Source organism: Equus caballus, chromosome 1, assembly GCF_041296265.1.
Source record: "Equus caballus isolate H_3958 breed thoroughbred chromosome 1, TB-T2T, whole genome shotgun sequence".
NCBI lineage: Eukaryota > Metazoa > Chordata > Mammalia > Perissodactyla > Equidae > Equus > Equus caballus.
Genome location: NC_091684.1, coordinates 195,906,530 through 195,919,501, shown reverse-complemented (window position 1 = coordinate 195,919,501; position 12,972 = coordinate 195,906,530). Strand labels below are relative to the sequence as shown.

The window sequence follows — 12,972 nt, the reverse complement described above, 5'->3', positions numbered from 1 at the left end:
TATAAAGAGAGAATAAATTAATGCCAAGTCATCAAATATTATTCACATTATTCTTCTGATAAATACAATTAAGAAGATTAGAGAATTTAGTCATCTAAATAATGGAAAATTAATACAAATGATAATAATAACTGTTATTATCATAATAATAAATAGAAAATATAGGTGCACCAACTAGCATAGTAGCCAAACTTCAGAGAGAACTCAGCAAGACGCAAGACAGATTATACCATGTGCTTGCTCTATCCCACAGGGTTATAATATTATCAGAAATAACTGGCTTTTTAAAACGGTAATGTAAAAGTATTTTGCTCACAATACAAATAAAATAAAAAGAAAATAAAACAAACTCAACAGTAATCAATAAGACTTTTGTGAAGAAATAATCTTTACTTAAAAAACTTAAAAACTTTTCAGAAACACAAACAAAACAGGTAAATTTTTAGAAGGTTTGACAAACTTCCTGTGGAAGCTTTTCCAGGCATAGACGATCAGAGACAACAGAGGGAATGCAGTTAACGGATGGACGTTACCAGACTTTAGTGCTCTGTCGGCAAGCTCAGGATCAATCCTGGCAGGAGAGAGTTATCATTCCTTTTTTTGTTTTTCCTGAGCATAATAATTTGAAATCCTCATCAAAACCATTTAAAATACATATGAATAAGTTCTTCTTTAAAATTCAGAAATCATTTATTTTTATTTTTTCATCTTGAACTCACATTTCCATTTCACTTTCACACCTAAATTACATGCTGATACAATATTGTTCTATGCTTAAAGCTCTTATATTGAACACCCCATCTTAATTCTGTCACTGAATATGTATAGACACTACAATTTTATATTTTGTTGTATAGGACTTTATTAAATTGTTTTTCTTCTGGATTGAGTCGCATTATAATTGTTATTAGTACACAATTTGTCTCAGCATAAACATATTACAAATTTAATAAGTAATTTTAACACAAAATTCACTTTCTAGAATGCATATCTTAATGAAATTAATAAAGCTATTTTTTGATTACTGAACTTATCCATGGATAAATATGAATTATTGCTAGACTATGACAGTTTCCAATCCATCCTACTGATATTTTTCATTTTATTACTTGAAGTAGAATGGAAATGTGTTTATATGATTAAATTCATAGGAATGAAAGGGATTTTACTTGAACAATGTCACACAATTCTTTGAACTCCTTCAGAATTACATGCTGAAGTAACATAATAGTCTATGATCAAAAATTATTAATTATAAATCCGTTGGCAAGTTGATTAGGTTATGCTTCAGATTTGTGGAAAGCAAAGAACATGAAATAACCTGAATTACAAATCCCATTTTACCCAGTTATAAACATCATCCATTGTCTTGATTTTGGGGAGGTGTGATGCTTAGTTTTATGTATGAATTTGACTGAGGTAAGGAATGACCAGATAGCTGGTAAAACATTATGTCTGGGGTGTGTGTGAGGGTGTTTCTGGAAGAGATTAGCATTTGAATCAGTAGACTGAGTAAAGAAGATGGCGCTCCCCAATGCAGGTGGGCTTCATCCAATCCACTGAGCGCCGGAACGGAACCAACGGCAGAGGAAGGCTGACTGTGCTCTCTGCTTGAGCTGGAACGTCCATCTTTGCCCTCTGCTATAGAGTGCTCCTGGTTCTCAGGCCTTCGGGTTTGGGTTTGGACTGGAATACACCATCAGCTCTCCTGGGCCTGCAGCTTGCAGACAACAGATCATAAGACTTCTCAGCCTCATTAATCACAATCATAAAAAATCTCTTTCTATGTATCCATATATATCCTATAGTTGTTTCTCTGGAGAACCCTCACTGCAAAGCAATACTCAAAAACATTTTATCGCTACTTTCAAATGACAATTTATTGTACCTGTTGTTCTTTCTCTTAGATGCATCTTACTTAGCACACTAAGAAAGGGCTGGTATTGGATAACTTCTGTGGGCCCCTCTGAACTTACTCTCCTTCTTTTCCCGCTCTCTCCTCCGATGTGCTGACTTGTATCGTGTAGTCAATGGGCTTCCATGCCTTCTCTCTTCTCTCTGGCTTCAGCTAATAGGAAGCCCTAGCAAGAGATCTGAAGGAGAGAAGTGAGTGAAGTCAGCGTATTCATTCTTCTGGGTCCTTCCACTTCAAGTCTGCCTCCGACTGATTGCGTCCCTAACCAAAGGTCAGTGCTCATTTACAGGCAGCCTTGTCTGTCGGATTCACTCTCTTTCCAGGTTTCAATATGTTCTCCCTTCCCTTGTCCCCTTGGCTAAGTGGCGGCGACAGCCTCACTGCTCTTGGCCCTGGTTACCCTTTTACTTCTTGTGGTTCCTCTATAACCACTACTCTCCTTTAATTAGTCCCTTTGTAAATAAACCATGCTCAAAAATTCTAACTGTAGCATGTCGTCTGTTGAATCTTGACTGATACAGAGTTGCAGTAATGAAGATACTATAATCCTGTTACAATCTTATAAATTTAATATTCTTAAATGTTCTTATCTTGAACTTTAAAGATATTTTTGTCAGATATTTTGGAGCCGCAGATTAGGCTCATTCAATTTGTAAAGAATGCCCACAAAACAACCCAATTAGCAGAGCCAATTCTCATTTTCAAGCCAAACATCCAGTTCTTTCTCTTTGTCACATTAAGTCCGATTTCATCTATCAATTTGCATTAATGAGTTATACGTTTTGAGGAATATTATTAAAAATTTTGAGAAACACATCATGGTGCGCATCTTGAAAGTAGGTTAGTAAATGCTGTGCACTCAAGACTAAAATGTTGTATATCTGATATAATGAGTTTATTCATTTTATTGTAAGTTACGAAAATTAGATAATATATCAATATGCTATTTCTCATTATGTAATTGTAATAAGACTATGTAATGCGTGTCACTAAAATTTGTCATTTATAAAGCAAGGGACCTGAAAAAATACATAATATTCCTTTGATAAACTTTTAAGAGTGCATATACTTTTGTCTTTCAGCATTATTAAATAAGAATCAAAAATAAAAATGAAAAATAAATTTATTTAGTTTGTTATACAACATGATTCTGTTTTCTCATATATTCAGTGAAAGAAACGATTATCTATTGCTAAAACTAGTAGGTCTGATAGCCAGAATACAATTTGCAAGTTAGAGATAAAAGAAATGAAATCTTTTATAAGTGAAAATAAAATGAGTTGACTGCTTTTGGAGATATATCTTTTGACATGATTTAATAAAATAGGTTTTAACTTCCTTATTAAATAAGATACAACAACAAATCAAAAAGAACATCTCCCTCTTTCTCTCTCTCACACACACACACAAATACACACACAAGTTTTACATCGAGTTCTTTTTCCTTTAGAAATTCTCTGTAGGCCGTAAGGTGTCCACTCAGCCTCCAATGAGCTGGAGACTAAAGGTCAGCCGTGTGCAAAGTCCAATGTGGTGCCGCATTAAAAGCTCTGGACATTAAAGCTCAGATGAGCTTCCCTGGTTGGCAGTATTCTGCCCGTATTGTCACATGTTGATGCCAGGAGGGTAATACAATCCATTCTAAAGAAAATGAAAGCTTCACATTAGGAACCCTCCCTGACTCAGCCCTATGGATCTCTTTCCTGGCTGAATTTATTCTGTATTCTTTCCCTGTGATGAACCATACTGTGAGTATAACAGCTTTCAATAAGTTCATAGATCCTTCTAGTGATTTGTCAAACCCGAGGGTGGTCTTCGGAAACCTCATGCTTGCAATCGGTGTTAGAAATAAGGATAGTCTTGAGGACTATGCTTCCTAACTTCACAGAAAGTCTTTCTTATATCTTCCCTTATGGGTATTAATGACATTGGACAAGAGGATGTTGATTGCATGTAAAATCATGCCTACCGTGGATCCTTAACAGGAAGTGAAGAGAGTATTAATGAGCTTTCTGGCTACTGAGAAATCATAGGCCACAAGAAGATTTTCTTAGAGCTTTTACTCCTAAAGGTAGCAGTTAGTGGAGGAAAGAGGACACACTGTGTCAAACAGGACACCACTGGCGACTGTTGCTTTAACCCGTGCTCCCGGAGGTTATGCGCTGGAGCATCCACTGGGAGGATGTCAAGCTGGAGAGACGTGTGGACTAGAAGAGCCTGGTGGTCTCCACCATCTCAAGGTGTGAAACTGTGAACATCTGGGGAAAAGGGTAAAGATGCTTAGGCTATAAAATATTGCATCTGGGGAAAAGGGTAAAGATGCTTAGGCTATAAAATATTGCTTTACAGAGGAAAACCTGATCCTCCAGTAAGCCTTGGGATTCGAGAAAATCATAGAAACGAGGTTGTAGCCTAGCATTTGGGTCTCCAGGAGAAGATGTGGAGTGCTGAGAGAGCCCTGCAGTGCTATTTTCCAATTGGATTTTATGTAAAATTAGAAATGCGTTCATCTGGAAAATAATTTCCTCCCAAGAATTGCAAAGTCCTTAACACCTTATAATTAAGCTGGAGTTTAAAATTTATATATACACTTACATGAATACACAAATGTTTGAAAATAATTCTAATAAGTTAGTAATAATATTTAAGTTGCAATGCGAATTGTAATTTACATTTGGCAGAGTGGCTTAAAAGTCTAGGTAAATCGATATAAGCTTAAGAAAAAGAAGAAACGAAACGAAGTTCCCTTTAGATTCTTTCACTTGCGTGACACAATGTGCACACGTGGGGCAGTCTCTGGAGGCCATGTTTAACTTTTTCTACAACGATGGTTTTCAGTAAGAAACAGGTTACTTTGGACTTTACGGGGGAATCAAAATGCTGTATCAAAAATAAAAGATAGGACTCTACTGTTGTAAGAGAAATTAAGGAAATCATGGGAGAAACATTTATTAGAATATCTGGGTTATAAATATATAGTATTAACTCAGGCACTGCATATTGAATCAGTTCACCATTTAAAAATCCCGTGAAGGTGAATTTCTGATCATTGTTTCTGTATAGTAAGGTACATTTGTGCCCACTGTTTGCCAAAACATTCAGTGTGGAGGTGTACCGATAAAAGTCGTCTCAACTTACTGTTCAAGAATTCCCGGAGTCCCTAGGCTGAGGGGAGAAATTAGCCACTGAACATGGTACATACACAAGGACATGCCAGGAGCAAAGGAACTGAAAATACATTGGTAGTGCACAGCAATAATTGATCCTTCATTGTAAGCTAAGCACATCCCATGTGCTGCTTCACAGGAAAAAAAAAAAGCTGTTGTCAGTAATGATATTTGGTCAAACTGGTGAATCATGTGAAATACTATAGAGTGGCACAATCTGATTCTGCCACTCTCCAGTGGCAGGAAGCAGGTGAGGATCTTGTATTTGCATATTTAGGAGATTTCTGGGAAAATCATCTTTGCCTTTTGATAAAATTAAGAACTGTATAAATTCCTATGATGCTAGGGTTTGCAGCTATGTTTCTTTGGCTTCTAGAAGTTGGCTTATTTTCTTTGCAGGGTCATAACCGGGCATAATACATGTTTCTGAATGGGCATAGTAGAGTTTTGCGATGTTCTCACACTTAGAGATATGCTGCCCTGAGTGACAGCAGAATGACAAAGGTGGCTAAAGAATAGCTCACCAGAAGCATTCAAGGCAACCAACTGGTGGAGAAATGTGACCGAGCATTTCCACTGGGTTCTTAAATCACTGCATTTTGGCAGTAGATTGGAGAGGGGCAGGGAGAGGAGAAAAGAAAAAAAAGGAAAGAGATAATGCAAAGACCAGAAATAATGATGCTCCAGGCACTTCAAGTGAGTTAAATAACTCCCTTTTATCAAATTTCACCTGCATGTGCAAGGGAGTGTTGGTTAACATAACAGTCGAGAGGTAACTCTTTATTATTGATGGCTGTTCAGGCTCTTTTGGAGGCAGCCAAAGCTGAGCACTTCTCCAGCGAGCCTTATCTCTGTGAAGCAGCAGCCCTGAGAACATAGGTGCTCCATCTGTGTTAGAGTCTCTGATCTTAGCAGCTGAGGAACAGCAGGTGATAGACCCCTATCCTCAGGGGAGCTGGAGCAATCAGACAGCAAAGAAATAAATACTTGGCACAAGTAGCTCATTGCATCACCACTGTTTGCCTATCTAGAGGTCTTTGGAAATTATGCATTATCAATTTCAAATCATACACCTTAAGTTGCCTGATGTTTGAAGCTGTTGTAGTATTTGGCTGGAAGCCTGAATTTTAGTGGGTTATAGATTCCAAGTGTTTTATGAATATTGTGCCTTTGATACTTGTTTCATTTCATTATAATGGACAACGCTTGTGTTATCTAATGTATTGCATTTTGCACGATTTTCCCTGTGTGAGTGAGCATGATGTGTGGGTGAACATTTTTGTTAAAGTAGAAGAAAGGACTTTCAAAGAATTCTGTTTTTAAATTGCATATTATTATTTGTTCAGTTGTTATTGTTGCTTTAATGAGCTGTTTTGTTTTTGCTTTTTTGCCTATTTCTGCTTGATGGAAAAGAGGAACAGGTGTTTTTTCTTCACACTTAAGAAGACTGATTAAAGCATCCAAGCAGGAACAGGGAGAAAACACAGAATCCCTTGGGATTGATCAAGGGTCTGTGTAATTACCTTAGGAACTCATGTGACTGATGTTTATGTGGCATATATATATATTCGAGACTTTTTAAAGGGATGCAGACTGCTACTTGTGATATAAAAGTCATGAAAAATTGTTGAGTTAATGAGAGAGAGATAAATTGTACACCATGAGATGGTGATGGTGAGTAAAGAATTTAGAAGGCTGCTAAGAATGTGACATGTCAAGGATCTCCCCAAGCTGAGCACACATATCTCACTGGCTTCCCTCTATGTACTAGCTGTGTGAACTTGGACAACTTCCATGATCCTTATATAGCTCCCAGTTTCCTCAGGTGAAAAATATGCAAAAGGAGATTAAATAGGACTGTCATGAGAAGTAAATGAGTTAACCCATATTAACAACCTAGGCTCATGCCTGGCACATGGTAAGTGCTTAGAAAATGCTACCTATTATCTCCACCCAAATTCCCTTCCCCAGAGTCACCAAATAAAATACAAGTGATCTAAATTATAAATCCAGTCATTCTATTCTAGGGATTTAGTCACTGGAAAATGTCCATTTTGTTCAGTAAAGTCTGTGTGTTGTGCTGTTCAGAAAATTTGCATAGAATACGTAGCACTCTATGCTCCTTCTGGTTTTCAACCACAGTCTTTCAGGTTTCAGGAAATACAGCATGGCATTGATGAGAGAAATAAAATCCGTGTTCAAATTGGGAAACATTTGGCAGATGAAGAGACTTTTGAAGTCTTTTGTAGTGTCAGCACGCATTGCCTATTTTGGATTTAATTCAGACTTCAACAATTTAATGTTCTTAGAAGCGGTCTTCTTAATGTCCACATTCAGAGATGTTATTTCATAAACAAAACTCTCAGCCTTGTAGAGTATCAGAATACGCCACCCCAAACTATGCTACTTTGATGTAAGGATTATTTTGAGCTGAAGGAAATTGAAGAGAAACAGAGGCAAGAAGACCTCTCTGCCTTCCCTCTATTTGCCTAAAAGCAGGACAGAAATTTGCAAATTTGTCCCCCTCTCGTCTCTACCAGGAAGGACAGAAGTTAATTACTGGAGACAATTTCAGACCTTTATGAACCTGGAGACAGCACCAGAGGAATCTCCATGGCAAACCTTGATAAAGGCAGCCCTCATCTACTATTAGTTTTCCTTTTCCGTATATTTGCCTTCCTACAATTTGCCACCCTAGAAACTCGAAGTCCTTTTCCTGTGTTTTCTCACTTCTCTAAGAATTTATTGTTCTTTTGTCAAGATGTTATTCAGCCCAAGTTCTAACCATCCCTTGGAGTTACTCCGTGTCTGGGTATTCTCGTGTGTGTGCACAACACACCTGCTAATAAACTGCTGTCTGCTTTTCTCCTGTTAATCTGTCTTTGGTCAGTTCAATTACAGCTGGAGAACCTGGGAAGATAGAAGGAAAAAGCCTTTTTTCCTCCTCTACAGCCTTTTGGGAAAAGTCATTATGTATTTTCAGTATATTATGTCCTAAAACTGGCTTTATGCACATTTCAAGAAGAGGTAACAGTTACAAAATTTTAAAGTGCTATAGGAAGGCTTCATTCACTCACCCACTGGTTGATACTTGAATTTAATATTTAGTGTTTTATTTTAGCTCACAAAACTTTTATTTTTGTGGAACAGAAACTCTTTCTGTGCAGAAAATGTAGAGCCCACTCAGCTATCTCAGCCTTTTGTACCTCAGAGTGACTGAGTTTATTCCACACCTTTCTTGAGTGTTTAGAGATGATAAAAAGGCAACATACCATGAAAAATGAGTGTCAGGGAGTGGGAAAGGGGCATATTTAGGACTAAAGTGATATAAAATGGGAATCTGAAGTACTACAAAGACATCTGTGCCTACTTGGTACTACCCCAGAGTCTGCCCGTTTATACTCAGAGCCCAGCCAGGACTTACACGCCTGCTCACAGTTGTGGGAGGCAGTGTGCTTCAGGGAAGAGGAATGACTTGGTGTGAGGTATCCTACAGGTGGCGGTACTCCACGGTTCACAGAACAAGAATTAGTTTAGTAAATGGGTGGTGAACCACAATGCCCACTTTAGAATTTAGAACACTCACTTTTAGAATTCATTCTCCTCCAATCCCTTCCACGTATATCAGGAACAGCACTTCTCCATGATTCTTGTGTGCTTTTCTGGCTTTTGTTTTTTTCTGTTGGAAATTCATGAAAGAAAGGATCCACAGCCATGGACTCTGCAGTAGGGCTAGAGGCTGCAATGGAAGTTCAGCATCACCCTCTTTGTTGTGGACTGAATGTTTGTGTCCCCCCCAAATTCATATGATGGAGCCCTAACCCCCAATGTGATGGTATTTGGATATGGGGCCTTTGGGAGATAACTAGGTTTAGATGAAGTCATGAGGGCTGGGCCCCATCATGGGGTTAGTATCCTAAGAAGACAAAAAGAGACCAGAGTGCCTGTGTGCTTGCTCTCACTCTCTCTCCCTCTCCAGTATATCCAACCTCCATCATATGGGGACTTAGCAAGAAGGCAGATGTCTGCAAACCAGGAAGAGAGCCCTCACTGGGAAGCAAACCTGCCAGCCCCTTGCCCGGGACTTCCTAGATTCCAGAACTGTGAGAAACAACTGTTTGTCATTTAAGCCACTCAGTCTATGGTATTTGGTTATTGCAGCCAAGCTGACGAAGACACCCCTCGACTACCCATTTGCATTCTCTTCAGTCTTAATAACACCTCTGGTGATCTGGGTGGCCTGACTTTGGATGACTTAGACCTTCACCCATGAGGATGCTGTAGCCTGGTCACGATGCCCCATGATGCCCCAAACCACTGAACCCCTAAATTTTACTTACTGGCAGCACTCATTCTTTGTAATGTAAGAGAGATTAATTTTTTTCTATGTTGATATCCAGTTGTTCGGAAAATTTATTTAAAAACCCAACTCACTGCATGTCCATGCATATATTTCTGGATTATATTCTGTTCTATTAATCTAAATATGTGTCCTTACGCCAGTAGTCTATTCCCTTCATCACTGCTGCCTATGACAAGTCTTAAAATGAAGCACTGTGCATTCTTCAACATTGCTCTTCATTTTTAAAGTCACTTGGACTATTCTGAGTTGTTTGCATTACATAGAAATTTTAGAATTAGCTGATTAATTTCTACAAAAGTTGTGCTGAGATTTTATCTCATTAAAATTAATATTTATTTGTTATATTTGCCCACTTAAATATAAAAATACAGTTTCATTGTTTTCTGGATTATTGTTTCAGATGAGAAATGCGCTAATATTCTTATTCTGATTCCTCGGTAAGTCATATGCCATTTTTCCCTAGCTGCCTTTTTTTCCTAGGTTAGGATTAGGGTTAGGGTTAGGGTCAGCTGGATCCTATAATGGCTGGCTTTTAAGCTTTTTAGGCTGGGTTTAGAGGATTCTTTACCTAAGGATTACTGCAGCCCCCATACTAAGGCACGAGCCCCTGATGTCTCCCCCGAATGTTCTGGCTATTAGGAAGCCAACGTTTCTCAGCTGTGCTTGAGCTCTGGAAATTGTCCGCCTTAAAGCTCCCAGCTTATTGAGTTTCTCCCATGCAAGAACAACTTCCTCAAGGGGACCCCTGTGCATGTCCCTGGACTCCTCCTTCAGGTCCCTTCCTTCTCTCCGGTGATGTACTGCACACGTTCCACTTTCTGGATCCCTCAGCCCTCCCTTGCTCTGCTCACTGTGTCTGCAGCTCAGGGCGGTCAGGCGCCGGATTATCGCCCACCCCACAGTTGGAAAATGCTGTCAGGCAGACCACGGTGCTCCCCTTGCTTATCTCCTTTTCCCGTGGGCTACAATTCTGTGTTGCCTATTGTTCTATACCTCAAAGCATTTGACTCAGACATTTTCCATGTTTTCCAGATGTTTAAGATGTTGGGAAAACTCTAGTCCCTGTTATGCATCATGGCCAGAGTGGAATGCTCATTCCAGATCTGCTCATACTTGACAACATTTTGTCATTTACTCCTTTTGTGATTTCGCCTATTATTTTTGCTTAAACATTTTACGCACGGTCATTTTACGTTCCAGTTGTGATCATTCCAATATCTGAAGCCCTCAGGAATCTAAATCAGATGTTCTTTATTTCTGCTGTCTCACTCACAGTGGCTGGATTTATTCAATCTCAATTTTCAGTTATTCTAGGATCACCTTTGTCTCCAGGAAGCATTAGAAATGATTTCTGCCTGGAGAACTGGGACCAAGCTCCCTCGTGTGATGCCGAGTTCCCGGGAGGGGCTCCTTCAGGCTCAGTCTCGAACACACTGTCGACCTCAACATTCAGCTCAGGGTACCTCTAACTTTCCCTCTGTGTCTTAAAGGCAGTTCACTGTACCTCAATTCTTTCTCAGCATTCAGGTCATTTTCTGCATGTTTATTAGGTTATTTATTCAAGGAGTGCTTAGAGAATTACTTTTTTCCCCGTAAGCACAGCAGTGCATTGAAATGTAGATTTTATGGAGAACCCAGCAGTTTTCCTCATGGGTTGTTTATGTTAATTTTAAAGATCTTTATGTCTTGGGTGTTCTGGTTTTCCACAATACATCTATGTGTAATTTTATTTATTTTATTTCACTCTAGATTCAGTGTGCTTCTCAAACCTTAGGATTTATACTATTTATCAATTTTGATAAATTCATAATCTTTATCCTTTCCCCTCTTACATCTATCCTACTTTAGTTTATGCCTTTTTTTTTTTTTTTTTGGTCTCTTTTTTCTCTCTCAAACTTGCTTTGATCTCTATAAAATCGTCAGCCCCTTCTCTCTATCTGTTAATGGTCTCTTGGGAAGCATCTTACCTGCTTTTTAACCATTCTATCAGAGACTGAAATTTGTTCTCTCTATATCCATATTCACCTTTGTACTGATACAGTTTTTAGATGGGTAATTGTCCACCCACCTAAAGATGACATTTCCCAGCCTCCATTGCAACTGCTTATGGCCAGATCAATGGGATATAGGCAAAATTGTTGTGTTCAACTTCTGGATCACTTTCTTAAAAGGAAAGGATCAGGCCCTCCTATTCTTCTTTACCACTGGGTGCAGTGGGGTACAGATGTGATGGCAGGATGTGGTGCAGCCATGGTAGACACAGATGTAAAAGCTTGTTGAGGGTGTTACAAAAAGAAATCTGGCTTTCTGACAATATGGAAATGCCTTATCAGCCACATGAGCCCTGAATTGCTTGCATTTATGAAAGAGAAATAAACATCTATCTTATCTGAACAACTGTTTATTTAGAATTTTATTACAGCCTCCTATATCCTGTTCAGAGTGTATTCCTAACTTATAAACCCATATATTAGAAGCTTTTTCTTTGTTTAATATTTTTCATTTTTACAACTTCTTCTTGGCCTCTTTTCAAATATATCTGCTTTTTCATGCCATCTGATCTCTTATAGTTATTGATTTCTTCTTTCCTGTTTCATTCAATTTAATGCTACTTATTTTATAGTCTCTTTGTCAGTCAGAGTTTGATCTGAGAAGCAGAACCACCAGATTTGTGCATAATAAGGGATTTCTCCTAGGGATTTGCCCTTATGTATCTGTGAGAGCTGGTGAAACAGTCTTTGGGAGGCTACTGTTTCTGTGTCTGGTGCTGAGCCTGAAGTTATCAAGACAAACAGTGAGGAAGAAAAGATGGCATGAAATGGGGGCAGCAGGGACAAATGAGTCCCTGTGAGAATAAGCCGGCGTCCATCAGGACAGCCTGGAGCCCAGGTCGGCCTTGACTGCTTCCCAGTCTCCAACCGCAAAGCTGGGGTGACCTGCAGGAGGAGCTGATCTCAGCTAAAACTCACTTCATTCAGTCAGAGGCTGAAAGGGGAGTCCTGGCAGCTGTGGCATTACTGTGGGCACAGCTACCATCCCACTTCAACAAGATGAGCCAGCAGTTAGACGACAACAGTGCCTGTGCCCAGCACTGACCTTCTGAGAATGAAAAGAATAGAGCTCTGAATCTCTTCACCCTTCCAAACCCCACAGAAAGCATGTCTCGTGGCCCTCGATAACACAAGACTGTGCCGGGACGGGAATTCTGGGAAACACAATTGGAGCTTAGTTAATTTGGCACAATGCAAATCTACCACAGTATCTGTGGGAGCCAACCTCCAAGATTTCCCCAACATTCTTTGCCTCCTGGTATCCACGCCCCTGTGTAATCCGTCCCACATTTAACAGGACTGACCTGTGTGACGAATAGGATATTGCAGAAGTAAGAGTGTGTCGTTTATGGAGTTAGGTCATTATAGACACTATGGCCTCCTCCTTAGTCCCTTGGGCTGCTCTTTCTGGGGACAGCTGGCCACCACGTTGTGCAGACACACAGCAGCCCCGTAGAGGAGACTGCATGGAGAAGA

The 12,972-nt window shown here is 39.3% G+C and overlaps 1 long non-coding RNA gene across 1 annotated transcript; it reads right to left on the bottom strand.

Moving 5' to 3' along the window:
* Window positions 1-671: 671 nt before the first annotated feature.
* LOC138925270 (uncharacterized) lies at window positions 672-8,629 on the bottom strand. Its single transcript, XR_011441191.1, has 4 exons — window positions 8,507-8,629; window positions 3,885-4,173; window positions 1,977-2,093; window positions 672-1,714 (listed from the first exon to the last, which is right to left on the bottom strand). It is a non-coding gene; the product is annotated as an uncharacterized lncRNA (long non-coding RNA).
* Window positions 8,630-12,972: the final 4,343 nt, after the last annotated feature.